Here is a 15,458-nt window from a genome sequence, read left to right as displayed (position 1 = left end):
TTTGAATCTAATCCATCTTTTATATAAATAATAACTCGCTTTAATATAGTATTATGTTACATAAGAGAGATTTTCATAGCAAAAATATTTTTGTACCTGTTTTCTCTCGGTCAATAAATTATTTATTGGAACGTAATTTTAATAAATAACAAGCTTATAGGGATTGAGAGACATCTGTTAAACACATAACTAACTAACTAAATACAGGAAACTAGTCCGCTGGCGATTGCACAAAAAATGCACTTTTTGAATATTTTAAATGTGTAAATATTTTCACATTTAAATGAAATAATAATAGAAAATCTTCAAAAATACTTTTAAAATAATTTCAAACAATGAAAGCGATGATGATTCATTTAATATTATTATTTTGACGAATATTTTGTAAGGATTTTTGGAAGAAATAAATTGGATTTATCGTCCAATTTTATTGTGCTTCATAATATTCATTTGCATTGTATACTTACACAGAACGATACTACGAAATAAGTACTTATATTTACGTGTACCGAAAAATATTGGGAAAAAGTTTTCTGGCTGACCCGCTCGTTAAAATAAAAAGCTCCGCAAAAAACAAGGTATTTTGGTCAGTATTCTTAGCGTACATAGCGGCCATGGATCAATATTTCGTTTAAACCAAACGTAGGTTAAGTATCTTATGAAATATTGTATCTCATGTGGATCTTTTATCTTCAAGATAATTATTAATATTCGGGAAAAACTATTATGAAAATGAAATATCAAAGTTTCAAACCTTGCAGAAGAAGATCCCTGCGGTACGAACAATTTGTATTTGTTTTTTTTGCCGCTAGAGCCCGTTAACTATTCCGCCACTTGTGGGTAATAAGCAAGATGGCGGATGTCACTTTCGACAGCGCTTCAGGGCGGGGATGTTTTTACTGTCTCCCGTGAATTATTCCGTGGAAATACCGATTCGCTGCAAAAAAAGTGTATAATTCGATTCAAAATTCTTCTTTGAACCCATCCGCCGTATGTGTTAACTTTACAAAACGTCAACGCGACAAACAATGCTATTCAGTGTCATGTTTATAGTAATGCACAAGGACAGTGCGATGTAAATGTGCGCGAGTTATGACTCTGTCTAAATGAAGGTAAATATTTTTATGCTTTTTTTATTAATAAAAATGCGTGTTCAGATTTCAGTTGTATTTTTTCTCAAAAGTTTGCGTGTAACGGTATCCGTGTGTTTAATTTTGACTTCTCGCAGTGTCTCGAGAAAGTGAGCTTTTTCATCAGAAAATCGATTATTTTTATAAAACAGTTAATTTTCTCGTAGAGAAACGTGGTTTCGGTTATACCCGATCGTTCGGCGTATATTCGGTTAAATTTTGGTGCAGAAATGAGGAATTTGTGGCGTGGTATTCGATCACATGGGCATAAGCCATTTGACAAGGAGTGTGTTAACAATCCTTATCACATATTGCGCACTGGCTGTCCCGCTCGCACCGAGGGTCGCGAGCGCCCCCCATCGCGCTCTCCCTGTCCCTCCCGTGTAACCCGCGCTTGCATGCACCCCTTCACCTTACATAATGACCTTTGTTCCGATCTCCGCATTATTTCTCCCAAACTGATTCTAATAAGATTGTTTTTCCCGCTAAATGGTCCGTTGACCTTTTTCTTTTTTCTACCAAAATGCGGTTCGTGAGCACGTCCGACAAGTTCCTTATCTCCTTTGTCCTATGTTTATCTTTTTGTAACATTTACTGAACCTCGATAAAGACACTGGGAACATATTCCAAAACAAAAGCATCTCCACATGGCGTACAAAACGATGAATTTTTTTTTAAAATAGGTACATAACCATCCATAAATCCCATAAGTCTGAATCTAGCGTGTTGTAACTTTAAGAAATTTAGCTTATTTTCTGCGTTTTAATACAATACTCCATGTTCTCTATAAGTCTTATTCTTAAAGTTGTAACTTGTGCAATAAATGATATTGAAGGTCTTCGAGTCGCGTTATTTGTTCGGTCGGTTGGTAAAATCGTCGCCAGGGCCCCGATTACAACGGGAAGTTAACGGAGTTATCTTCGACTGTCTATAAAGAAAAACTGATATTTGGGTACGAAAATGAGTAGGTATATTTACATTAACATTTAAAGTATCTTTGCCGGTAACCTATAATTGGACATGTTTAGAAGAAAAAATTGTATGCGTATTCTGCTTTTCATACAGAAAACTTAATTTTATTTTGTAGATAAAATTGAAGTTAAATGTGAACTTCCCATTGTGATCGGGACCCAGATTAGAATGTTTACGCTAACACAGTTTTAATACTGCTTTCATAACGTGAGCGTGGGCATTCTTATCTGACGACGACTTTACTCTCGATGGCTACTCCTGAAAAAAGAAATTGAGTAAAACTGATCACTTTCCTTCCAGACATTAGCCAGGCTCTTTATAGACCTGGGCTTAGAGGGGGAGATTTACCAAAATGTAAACTCTCGCCTTCCACACAGTAGCCAGCCAGGCTCGGAGGGCGAGAACTATTCACGGGGACCCGTCACAATAGATCTTCACAGGTCGCGGTGACGTCATTAGCTTGAATAGCACTGACCCCCTCCCCCCCGCCCATTAAGAATAAAAATAAAACTGATCACTTTCCTTTCCATGTACTTACGGTTTGTTAAAATTATAAATAAGGTCAGGTGGGGCAAGAGTAACTTTGGCCACGTTCCATGTTCCATCATTCCCGAAACGTGTTCGAAGAAAATTTGTATATGTTCGATTGATTTTGCGATACACGTTATGTTAAAAGTGTCAATCCAAGAATGAAAGAGATGAGGGCTTACGATTTCCTTCCTTTGGCACTAATTCCAGTACAGCACTCTGTCGATTTTATATGCACTTCACGTTATTTTAATTGATTCGATCAGATCGTTTTTGCGGTTTTTTGTGTCTTGTTCGTTATGACACTATATTACTGCTTCACTAGTTCCTATACCTCCAATTAACTGAGTAAATATAACAATATCTGAACACTAAATAAAAATCATTTAAGCTCTGCACTGAAACAAGCGGATACCGCAAATACTGGGATTCCACGGGATAGAAAATCTTTAATCTCGCTAATACCAAGAATAATCGCAACTTGAAATTTGTCGCAAAAGAGAGGAAAAACAGGGCTCGCGACCTGTCATGCATTGGCTAGTTTAAGTTGAAGTTAGTTTAGACTTTTTTATCGCACCCACATTTGATGGAAATGTGTATGTTCAAACTGTCTAGAATGGTGAACTCAATGTTGAACGTCGTGAAAAGTAGCCACCTTATATTTTATATACCACCAGAATTTTTAAATTTTTGAAAAAATATGTTGTATTAATTAATTTATTTACTAACGGACATTGTCCATTTTAACAATTCATAGGGTATAAATATTACAATATAAGAATAGTTAAAAACATTTAAAAAAGAAAAGAAGCTTTGACAAACATACGGGACATCGAGGCAAGATCTGGACTGTTTATTTAGTACTCGTTTAAATCGTTGTAAACTTAAACCAAAAAAGTCCAGATCTTGTCTCGAGTTAACAGTACGACAAAGACGGGTCATTTGAGAATTGAGGCCATAGTTTGTTCTATGCTGATCGTTGAACAGTATTTCATTGTTTCTCAATCTACAAGTCGGAATATAAAATTTTACTTGTCCCAGTAATGATGGCACATAGATTATACCATTTAGTATGCCGAACATAAATATGGAATCAATATTAGTTCTACGTTTTTGTAGACTAGAAATATTGAACATTGACTCAATATCAGCATAAGAATAATTACCTCTCTCTAGTCCAAGAATCCACGCTACTTTGAATAATTAATAATAAGTTTTTGTCACAAGAGTATCATAATAACGGTAGATCAATCTTCCACACGACTTTTTCAATTGCAATAGGTTTATTATCTTGGAAAAGAACATATTTGATTAGGTTTGCAAGACGTATGTAAATCGTTACAAAATTTAGTGTCCTATAAAAGGTTAAACTAGGCAATGGCTGGTCATAAGCGCTGTAAATGCTTAGACTTCCATATTGCCTTCTAAAAAATGTTTTCCCCTCTGTTGATAAAAAGTCTATCTTGATAACTCCCTAGGGAGTGGAATCATTTGGACACACCATACTTTATAAATTGTTGATTGAATTACTTTCCCTTCGTTCCTTGTGTGAATATCACCAGTAGCTCAATCACAAATAACTACCGACGTGCTTAAAAACATGCTAAGCATTTGAGCGATCACAGTGAACAATAATGAACATGCTTAAGTTATCGCAGTCATAAGTCAACGCGTGTGTTATCTCTAAGTCAACGCTCGTGTCGGTTTGTTTTTTGTTTTCCTCGTGATGATGGGTCATTCAGAAAATCTGAAACTAGCAGTGTTATTACATTAAACTCTTATGTGGTAAAAATTACAAAGTGTTTTATTTTAAATGTTTTTCCACAAAGTAAACACTGAAACAATAAATAATATAATTCACCATTTTGCCTGTATTTAAACATCTATATTCCTTCAATCCTTCCATCAGTTGATGTTTGTGAAGTTAAAGAGCTGAAACCTTTATTGATGCGGGTGAGATTCATCTAATTGAATTATCATTTACACGCATACTATGTTCATATACCACTGATTTTTTCAAATTGAACGCTTCGGGTAGGTAGGGAGAATTTGCCTTAAGACAATCTGCCCGCCCTTATGCATATGTACGTAAACTGTATACGTATACAAAGTGTTTACATAAATAAATACCAGGCAACGCCTGAAAACTTTTCAGGTCTGCATAAATTTGGACAAACTTTAAACATTGTTGGTTCACCATGTGTGACAACTTGAAAAAAATGTATTCCGCCTAAGGCAAACAATACTGATTTCTCCGTTCACTAAATCAATTTCCTAGGCAAAAATGATTTCTGTCATCGTTTATCAAAATTATTATCAGTATTTTAATAAATCACTTAACTCCGACGCCCTTCATACGAGTCAGTCATTCCCAATAGATTCATCATGAAGTTATGTACTTAGTTCTAATTTCAGCCAACCGAAATCATAAAAATAGACTCTGAATGAACCGAGCCAACAGACCCCCAACAACGATTAAATGGGATATGGGAAATGGCCGATTTGAGTTGAATATTCCAAATTCTGAAATAAACCGACGCATTCAAATATTTCAACCATTTATAAAACGAATCCATAACTCAGCGTTTGTACGCGCAATGTTGATTTGCGCAATGTATTTTCGTGTTCAAATTCCAAAACGGTAAACGTTTTTTCCTCTTAAATATATGACACACCACTGCGTCGGAATTCGAATCGACTTTGTTTGCTGTCGATAAATTTATCTTCATTCGAAGTGATACATTTTTAACGTGATTTTGTTTTGCAGTTTAACTAACACCCAACATGATACGTAGTATATATTGTCATCCTTTTGGTGAAAAAATTTGAGCCACAGAATCATAGTTTGAGAAACAAATTCTTTAAAGTTCACGAGTAAACAAAAAGTACGACTTTCTGTCTCTCTACCGACATTAAAGCTAGATTAAAAACCGTTAGGAAACATTAGTTACCGGATATAGGAACCTACTATAAATTTCAAATGTAAATGGTGAGAACAAATCTCGAATGAGATATTAGATACTTTTCAGAAGAGATCACTATCGCAACAGTGACGAGAGAAATAACTTTGATATTTGGTTTGCTGGAAGATATTGCGTTTAGCAATAAGTCCGCCGAAGTACTTATTCTTTGTACTTGAAGATTTAAATAAACAAATAAATATTTTATGCATGCACACAACAAAAAAATTGTTTGGACTTAAAACAATCATTTTAATTATGTTAAAAATAACAAATGTAAAAGACAGGAAATTAAAGTATGTACATAATAATTAAATTAATTAAATATCTGCTCCTCTCAATATTTCTATAATTTTTGACTTAAATTTGCATACATAAAAAATATCAGCCTCGGTAAATCTGTTGTTATATTGCTCGCAAATTCTAGGTATTGTAGATTGTTTCAAATAGTTAGTTGACGCGTTGTCCGTGTAAAACAGAAGATTTTGTCTTGCCGGTCTAGATGGCACACTGAATGGAAGTCTTTCAAATAGATTAATGTAATCAATTTTATTATTTATTAATTTGTATAAAAATAACTGGTGTAACATTATTCTTCGATTTTGAAGAGAGTTTATTCCATGGTGCTGCATTCTTACAGCATAGTTAAAGAAGTTGAGTTTTAACCGGTAGTCGACCTGTTTAAAGAATTTTCGTTGGACCCTTTCTAGTCTTTTATTACTAACATAGTAAGGTGAGGAAGAAATATATGTACATCACAATTTAGGTAAAAGAGTTATTGGGGAATTGGAAATCTAGACATTTACTGGGCTCATGTTTGGTTAGGTGATACTTTGAACACTGAAAACATTCATCATTCTGCTTTATGTTTGTAATTTCCACAACTCTACTGTTTTCAGAAGTATATATCTAGCAAAGGCGGGTGTGCTTTCACATTATATGATGCTTTCTCTTAGATGACATCTGTTGACTTTTAGGTGAAGTTCTTATAAACTATCCGTTATCCTTAGGAACATGGTGTTTTAAATAACATTTTCTTTGTTTTCCAAGAAGAAATCTACCGAATAATGACTAACTTCCTAAACTCATGCTCCAACTCAAATCATGGCGTAGCAAGCTGCAGCTGTGGTTAATAGTTGGATAACTGCACTGCTAATAGATTACACGTCATTAGTAATTAACGTAATTAACAAATTCAAGTCTCATTATTGCGTGCATTAGTTTCAACTTCAAAGGAAAACGAGTAAAGGGAACTCCTGCACCGCTACCGCCAGCCACCTTATTTAAATCAATGTTCATTTTTGGTTATCTTTTTTCGAAAAAAAACTAAACATTTTAGGTAAATCAGGTGATAGTTATTTGGTATTCGATACGGTGGTTGATATGTTTCCTCATTATGGTTTTTAAAAAAAACAGATTTAAAAAAAATCATTGTTCAATAAGTCCACTTATATTCACTACACATTGTCACCTACATACAATACTCACACACTCATGCACACATACACACACCCTCACACAATATATATATACTCACCCCACGACATGTACAATCACGGATACACTAAAACAAAAATACTTAGCATAAATATTATGTTAAAATAAAAGTTATTATCATAGTGTAATTGAGACACATTTTAAATATATATTTCTACCGACATATTGAAATCACTGTAAAAATTCTATGTGTTTTGTTTTTATGATAAAAAAATATTTTCAAAATAAAATATGTTAAATTAATCAAAATGCATTAATATTCTCAATGTTTACATTGAATCTGAAAAAATAGATAGCAAGCTATTTAAAACTTTATGTTTAAGTGCATGGTTCATGGACAATGCTGACATGTAATAAAATTAGCATGGATCATAATTTCCTTTGGAAATTGCTACGTAAGTAAACAATCTAGGCACCGGGCTAGGAATGGGAATCGTACCGTTTTATATATATTTTTATTGCTTGTAAAATATTTTTTAAAAATAAAATGTATGTGTGCATCAATGTGTAATTATGATTAAATTGTATAGGTGCAAATTTAGAAATAATGGTATGCGATAGAATCTCGATGGCATTTCACCCAAAGTGATATGGTTTGTTCCTAGTACCTGCTACATGCATGCCTTTACAAGAGTTCTGTGTGATATGGAATTATTTGCTCAAAGAAAATTTAGTTAATATTGTGCTATAGTATTATTTGTAAACAAACAACTGATAAGTGCTAGTGAATTTTATCAATGAACTCTCCGATAACGAAACTGTTACCTTATCACTGAATTTGATAGTAACCGGTGTTTTTTTAAACGTGATAAAACTTTGTATAATTTTAAATAAAATAAGCAAATATTTTTTGGATTGAATTTGTGTTTATTGTGTTTGAACGAACGAAAATACACTTTTTTTAAAAATATTTTCTACAAATAATGCGTTTTGCGACTAGTAGTTGCGTGGCGCATTCTTTAGGTACAATTTTCGGCTTCAATCTTCCAATTTTTTTTAACGAAGCCAATGCTACTTCCGTATCAGTGCGCGTTATATTGACTCCCAATGCTTCAAGAGTTGTTGGCTTCTTTCCATATACTGTGGTATTAATCCAATAGCGTCAAACCACGGGATCGTGGGGGCCAATTATCAGAAGCATTTAAAATGATGTTGTCGCCAAACTTGTCGCGCAGTAAATTCACGGTTTCACGAAGAGCCCCGTACGGTTAGCGAACTGAACTCTGGTCTTAAAAGTAAATTCACTTTTTAAATTCGAGTATTGTACAAACGCAAAAAAAGTACTGTTCTAATCATTAGTTCAGAGGCAGAAAAATCACGACAAAAAATCATCCGTTCTATGGTAAAATTTTATTCATTTATCGCTTAAGAAAAACTGTTTTAAAAAGGAAAATAAAATATATATTTATTTACTTATTTTACAGAAACAAACAGTCGAGAATGATATAATAACATAAAAAAGATACGGTTTAAGAACAGACCAGCGAAGTTTCTAAATAAAAATCATACATATTAAATTGTGGTACAGCAAAAGGGTGTGTTTATGTGTATTTGTATGAGAGTAAGTGTATAGGTTTGTATGTAGGAGTAAGTATTCAGGTGTGTGTAAGTGTCAGCATCATTAAATTGCAAGTGGGATCGTATCGCAGCATTTTAAAATAAATTAAGGGGCGTGTTAATTATATCAATAGATGAAAAAAAAGCATTATAGTTAGAGCAAGAACAGTAGAGGAAAGAGTGTTGCGCATAGTTAGTGCTACAGACTGGCAGATGGAATAAATACTTATTTCTTGTCACGCGAAAGGGGACATTAAGGGGAAATTTTGGAGAGTAGGTTAAAAGAGTCTACTTTATTATTTAATAATTTATATAAATAGCATAATTCAGATATAGCGCGTCTATTTTCAAGGATAAAAAATCCATTTTGTTTAGCAGATTGGCTGTAAGTGCACGGCGTTTTATTGTTTTTATAATCTAGTTTTTTTATTATTTTCGTTGAACATTTTCAATCCTTTCCATGTTTGTTATTTTTTATATGTTATCAGTTAAGGGTTCAAATTTGTAGGTACAGTAAAATGACTTAAGCACGCATAACTCTTACGCTGTACGACATGTAATGTAGGCTATTGACGCCGATTTGATCTCTAGTCGTTAATTATTTTACGATACTTATTCTAGAACACACTAGATTAGAATTCCTCAGTTAATATTCCAGTTAATGTTTCGCTTCCAAACTCTAACGGCTAACATATGTAACAGTGTTTTAATTACTTAATTAAATGCATCAATCATACGTTTCTTTCTTAACTAAACCGAAAATCCTGTTACCTGCCGTCTTGAGCTATCATTCATTTGTGTTCGCGAATATTTTAATGGCGCGCATACTCGCAATAATAATTCTCAATTCGTTCAGCCTTAGAAATCGAGGCAACTGATCTAGCCACGTGGCTGCTAAGACTCGTGTGATTTAGTACCGACATTAGGTATAATATTTAACCTTCTCCCGACTCGCATTAAATCAAACAAACTTAAGGAGAAGTTATCATTCGAGTTTGAGATTCTAATTAACGCGGGTATCGTGTTATTTGTATGAACCGCTTTGCTGGAGTGAGGCAATGGGGAAATATCACTTTTTTCAAATACATTTTTAAAGTAATAAGGGTCTATAAAACACTGTCAAGTAAAAAAATGTTTTTCTGCTACTTATTAGAAGCTTAAAATGTATTGTTAAAATTGTAATTTTGAATTCCCGCGAAAACGGTCATTGCATTGGCCACGCCCCTTATACGTCAAAATTCATGTTCATTTTCAACTTTGTTCCGAACCATTAAAATTTTAATAGAACATCGTCACGAATCTTGACGTCACAACTATCAATGCCAAACATGTCTCGTTTTTCTAGTGATATATTTTTTTATACAGGATGGCTGGAGAAGCGACGTTTAAAGGAAAAATGTAGGTGCCTCGTGTTAAGGGGTATTCGAATCATCCCGATGTATGTTCCGCGATATTGCATAGTTTTCGAGTTATGATTTTTTAAAATTGGTTTTAGAAATTTTTTTACCGGATCAGTTTTTATTTTTTTTTAAAATTTATGGAAGGTTTTTTTTTTGTATCTTATTTTATTTAAATTGTACTTTTACGCATTAAACAGTCAGCTTCGTAAAATTAATGAAACCTACATAAGTTTTGACCTAAAATTGAGAATTTAGATTCGAGTGAGTCAGATTTGAATTTTCAACTTTGAATTAAAAATCTAAAAAGTCATTTTTATTGTTTTTGAATAACTTTAAAAACTGCTCTAGAATCTTAGCTTTCATAATAATACATATATTATTCGCTGAAATCAGCCTTCAAGACACTGAGGCGGAAAATTCCTCTGATTTTTGTAATACTTTTTTTTATTATTATGAAAGCTGAGAGTCTAGAGCAGTTTTAAGAGTTTTTCGAAAACAATGAAATTGCAACAGAGATGGAGAACATTTAAGAGAAGGTAATATAGAAGTCACAGCCACTTAAACCAGCCATTGACAGGTCATAAGCCCTGTAGATGCCTGGACTTCTATATTACCTTCTCTTAATGTTCTTCATCTCTGTTGTAATATTTTAATATAAACAGCTCCACAGGGAGTTGAATCCAGTCCTTGTCTACAAAAATTTGGACAAACTCAAAATATTGTTAATAAAAATTGCCTTTTCAGATTTTTAATTTAAAGTTGAAAATTCAAGTCTGACTCGCTCGAACGTAAATTCTCAATTTTATGTCAAAACTTTTGTAGGTTCCATTAATGTTACGAAGCTGATTATTTTATGCGTAAAAGCGCAATTTAAATTTAAAAAGGTGCAAAAAAAATTAATTAAAACCGATTGAGACCGTCAAAAGTTTTCAAAAACCTATTTAAAAAATCATAACTCGAAAACCATGCAATATCGCGGTACATACATGGGGGTGATTTGAATATTCTCAACACGAGGCACCTACATTTTTCCTTTGGACGTCACTTCACCGGCCAACCTGTATATTTGTTTTTTATTGTTAAATATGAAAATATTTTTCCACGGTATCCATATTGATTTTGAAATTACAATGAATTATTCTAAATGCATTTCATATATTTTTATCGGTATTCGTAATACGTGATATTTCCATCTTTAGGATTTATAACTCAAATCTTGATAATTTTAATTATTATTGAAATAAGAAGTATCAGTGTGAACAGTGGAGCTTATTTGTTCAATTTATTAAAAATATACATTTGCGTTCCTAATTTATTTAAATATTTTATTCTGGGGCCACTTTCAGTTAGTAATGTTCTGCTAGAAAATCGGAATCAAGTTACGGGGTTCGAACCTCGGGCCGATCTAAAGTCTACGAGACGACAACACGATTGAGGTCTACAAATATTTTTATAGTTATGTATATTGTATATTGACATTATAATGCCCAGTATTTTTTTCGAGGACCGATTGAGTGAATTTGCTAATTTGTCTCTTGTAATATATAAATAACAGTGTAGCATCATTGTTACTGCAGTGTTATTCTTAATATTTAACTTAATTGATTTTTAAGAATTCTGAAGTTTGCGGTACCTATGTATATATCGCTCAAAAGAAATCTTAGAGATACGTCAGTGTTCTACTAAGAAAGATAACAAAAATGTGGTTAACTCAATAAAGACTAAACAGCCAACAGTGTATTTCTGGGGGTTCGATTTATCTACATAATATACGTATAAGGTCCTATAATGCCTATCATTAATACATATTTGAAGCACTAACTGTGTAATTTTTCATACTAAAAAGGGCATTAAAATAAGGGCACAAAAAGTTTTGTTGTTAAATAGTTAAAAAGGCATATTTGTACTATTTTTTATTACGAAACATTGTACTCACTGAGATAACCTGTTTTGATAATGTCATGAAAAGAATTAATCGGTAATTTTAAACAAACGAGCAAATTGAGAGAATGCAATTCACATCTACATATTTTTTATATTTTTTTAACCCATGTTTATAAACGACAACGTGCAATTAAAATCAAAATGAATTATTTCGTTTTAAATTATTGTCATAATTATTGAAAGTCATTCACAATGGATCGATATTAATTGTTAATCTGAATACATTAATGGTCAGTCTATTAGCAAAACACAAATATTTCGGGTCTCGCCGCTTCACCCTCAATAATTCTGCGAATATATGTAATGTGTAAATAATCCGCTAACCGAAATAATTATCGTGTTTCAAAACCGATGGCCGGTTTATTTACATTCGTGAATTTATTATTATGCGTAAATATGGCGGCCTCCGTGGTGTAGTCGTCAAGATGCTTGACTCACGCACGAAAGGATCCGGGTTCGATTCCCGGTGGAAACACAAAAAATAAAATGTGATTTTTCTCAAGCCTGGGGTTCTGTGATGTAATTCACCACTGTAATTGGGTCTCCTGGCCTGTTGCAAACAAAATACAGTATGAAAATTTTGAACAAACTCCACATTTCGGCTTATTTATTTATTTTGTTCATTAACGCCCAAAAGGCATTTACAAAAAATAAAAATAAAATACATGCTAAAATACTAAAAAATAAACACAGAATATACAGAAAAAATATGTGAAATTAGTTAGAAAGGATATTATAAATAGTTTTACAAAGTAAAAAAAAAAACAAAACAATAATAACAAAGGTATGCAAGAAAAAACAGTAAGCATATAAACAAAAAATGCAAAGATATAAGGTTATGAAATGCCAATACTACAATGCAATTTGATATAATAGTAAAAAATAAATAACAAGTATGAGGTTATAAAAATAAACAAGTAAGTTTTTTTTTAATTTGTGGAATTGAATTGTCAATAATAGTTTGACGAGCAGCTACAAATAAACTTATGAAATAAATTAACCTTATTTTGTTTTAAAACAACGCGAACTTAGAAAATTATTATTATTTATTTTATTTTATTTAGTTCTATGATAAACATAGCCTAATATAATATTTACAACACAATATTTACATCTATACTTATTCTCACATTATTTATTACTATTGTACACTTACTTTTCTAGTTTGTAATATTCAAAATGTTATTTTTTATGTACACTCATATTAGCTTATGTATATTTACTATTTATAATATAAACAACCTAGTATTTTTTTAACATGTTATATACTATTTACATTTTATTTTAAATATATTTACACTGCTTTCATTTTTTATGCTTAATGGCTTTTCCTCAAATAACTTTATTCCTTTGTACATAAGGCAGTTCTGGAACATTATTTTGATTTCTTTTCCAGCCATATATTTTAAGATCCTCATGTTGCATTATTACACTATTTACTTGTAGTTTTTTTAGAATTGATCGAGTGGACAAAAATATGCTTATGTTAACTTTGGAAACATTCTATTTGCATACTCGAAAACTATTTTAAAGACGGAGAGTTATGCCAACGATTTCCGTCATACTAAAAACATATTTTTTTGTAAAAAAAAAATGTATTTTTTAAATTTCACAATGTGATTTTAATTGAATTTGCTGTACTTTCTTATTACATTATTTTTTAGGTGTTAGTGCAATTGTGTAATATTACGGTTATAATTAGACTAAAATCGTGTATAGATACCGCGCCGCCAAACAGTAAAACATTCCGACCGGCTAAAACGGTCCACGAATCATTATTGATGAGTACATCGGAATAATATTATTATACATCAAATCAATTTCACAAGAAATACATGCGTTGTATATACATAGCACATGTATAAATTTGTAAATTAATCTTCTAAATTACCAAAGATTGAAAAGCGTTATTCTTCGGTAATAGTTAGTTTATTGTTAATTGTACGTATGCAGAAAGCAGCCAGCCAGAGAGAAGTGAAATAGAGATAATTGCACTTTTGTGAAAAGAGTAAATAATCAAATATACCCAACAGTTGAAATGTTTTTTTACTTTACAAATGATTGATTATGCATGTAGTAGTTTTTTTTATAACAAAAAAAATTTATTTTAATAATTTTAATGCGTTTTTGAAGCGTGTATCGTTCCATTTTTAGTAATGGCGTAGTTTTTACCTGTCAAATGTCAAAAGATGACAGCTTCAAATGTGACAGCTGCCCAAATAGCGGGCTATTCAAAATGAAACCTCTTATTGGAAAACCCTATATTTACTTGGCAATATTGATCGGACCACTGCCACTGCATAGCACCGTCATTATTTCGGTAATCTGGTAATTCGGCCACTGACTTATTGAATCGACATAAATTTACTTATTTTCTCTCTTTGAGCGACCCACTTTTAATTCTGAACAATACGTTAGTTGCTCGTGTGGTTATTTCAGCATTATTATTTTTCGCTCACTTGCGCAATGTCGACAAACAATTAGAAATCCGCATTTTAATAATTACGTATTTTTATTAGAAGCCGTGATGAAGCGTTAAAGCATGATAAATATTATTATGAATATAGCGTTTCGCTCTATGGACCACACAAAGTGCAAGGCCATTAGTATGTATATGCGAAATCGTCCCAGTCTATTCTATAGGTAACTTGAGAAGAGACTTTTGACGTTTGCACGCTCATGAAGTTCTGTAAATATTGACAGTTAAGTGTAGGAAACGAATGCAATACTTTATTGTTGAGTCGCCGCAATAGTGGCGTACCACCAGGAAACTTCACTATCGATCGACAATATCGACTTTATATTAAATATCGAATTATGCTGTGCCCGTTCATTTTAAGGAGTTCGCAATACGATTAATTAAAGTCAATCGATGATAACTTTGACGTTGAACTTATTTATGCGCCAATTGTAAATAGTTAAGGATTAAACAATAAAACATACTATTATGCGTGATAGTCACTGAAAACGAGACATGTTCATATTGTTCATGAATTAGTAACTTAAGCTCTATTTTTTCTCATCGGCCATTCCTACCTCCACCGGCCCACCCCCTAACCCCACCCCCGGCAAACTCCCATGAAAACTCAGAGCAATCAGATTTGTCTCGACGTTGATAAGGAAAAAAACAAACGGAGTGTACGCTGTGATTGCGATATTGTATTTACGTGACTTTGGATATTAGGCATTGATACTGTAACGGACCGGTGATCATAAAATGTTGTTTAATATATAGTTTGGGACCCTCGTATCTGTTAGCTAAATGTTAGACCGTTCGTCCAACCGTCATAAACAACTATTTCACTCGCGATTATTACTATGTGATCCAAACTCCGTATGTTGTAAGATAACACTCCCGAATTAATCTAAATAAAACAATTTTTTTTTATTATAATGAGGAATTCCAGCCCAACCCGGAATTAAAATTTAAAAAAAATTTCGTGTACACGTGAATATTAAAAAATTTTGGA

At 32.5% G+C, this 15,458-nt stretch overlaps 1 protein-coding gene across 1 annotated transcript in view; it reads left to right on the top strand.

Annotated features, from left to right (window-relative positions):
• The first annotated feature begins 857 nt into the window (after positions 1 to 857).
• LOC148284730 (uncharacterized) overlaps positions 858 to 15,458 on the top strand; it is a 91,496-nt gene continuing 76,895 nt past the window's right edge. Inside the window, exon 1 of the mRNA XM_088235618.1 lies at positions 858 to 1,112. The gene's annotated coding sequence lies outside the window, so the exon portion shown is untranslated. The remainder of the gene's footprint in view (positions 1,113 to 15,458) is intronic.

This window comes from Micrasema longulum, unplaced genomic scaffold (genome assembly GCF_059751315.1).
Source record: "Micrasema longulum isolate JH-2025_06_02 unplaced genomic scaffold, ASM5975131v1 h1tg000094l, whole genome shotgun sequence".
NCBI lineage: Eukaryota > Metazoa > Arthropoda > Insecta > Trichoptera > Brachycentridae > Micrasema > Micrasema longulum.
The sequence above is the reverse complement of the archived record's forward strand: the minus strand, read 5'-3'. Positions and strand labels throughout refer to the sequence as shown.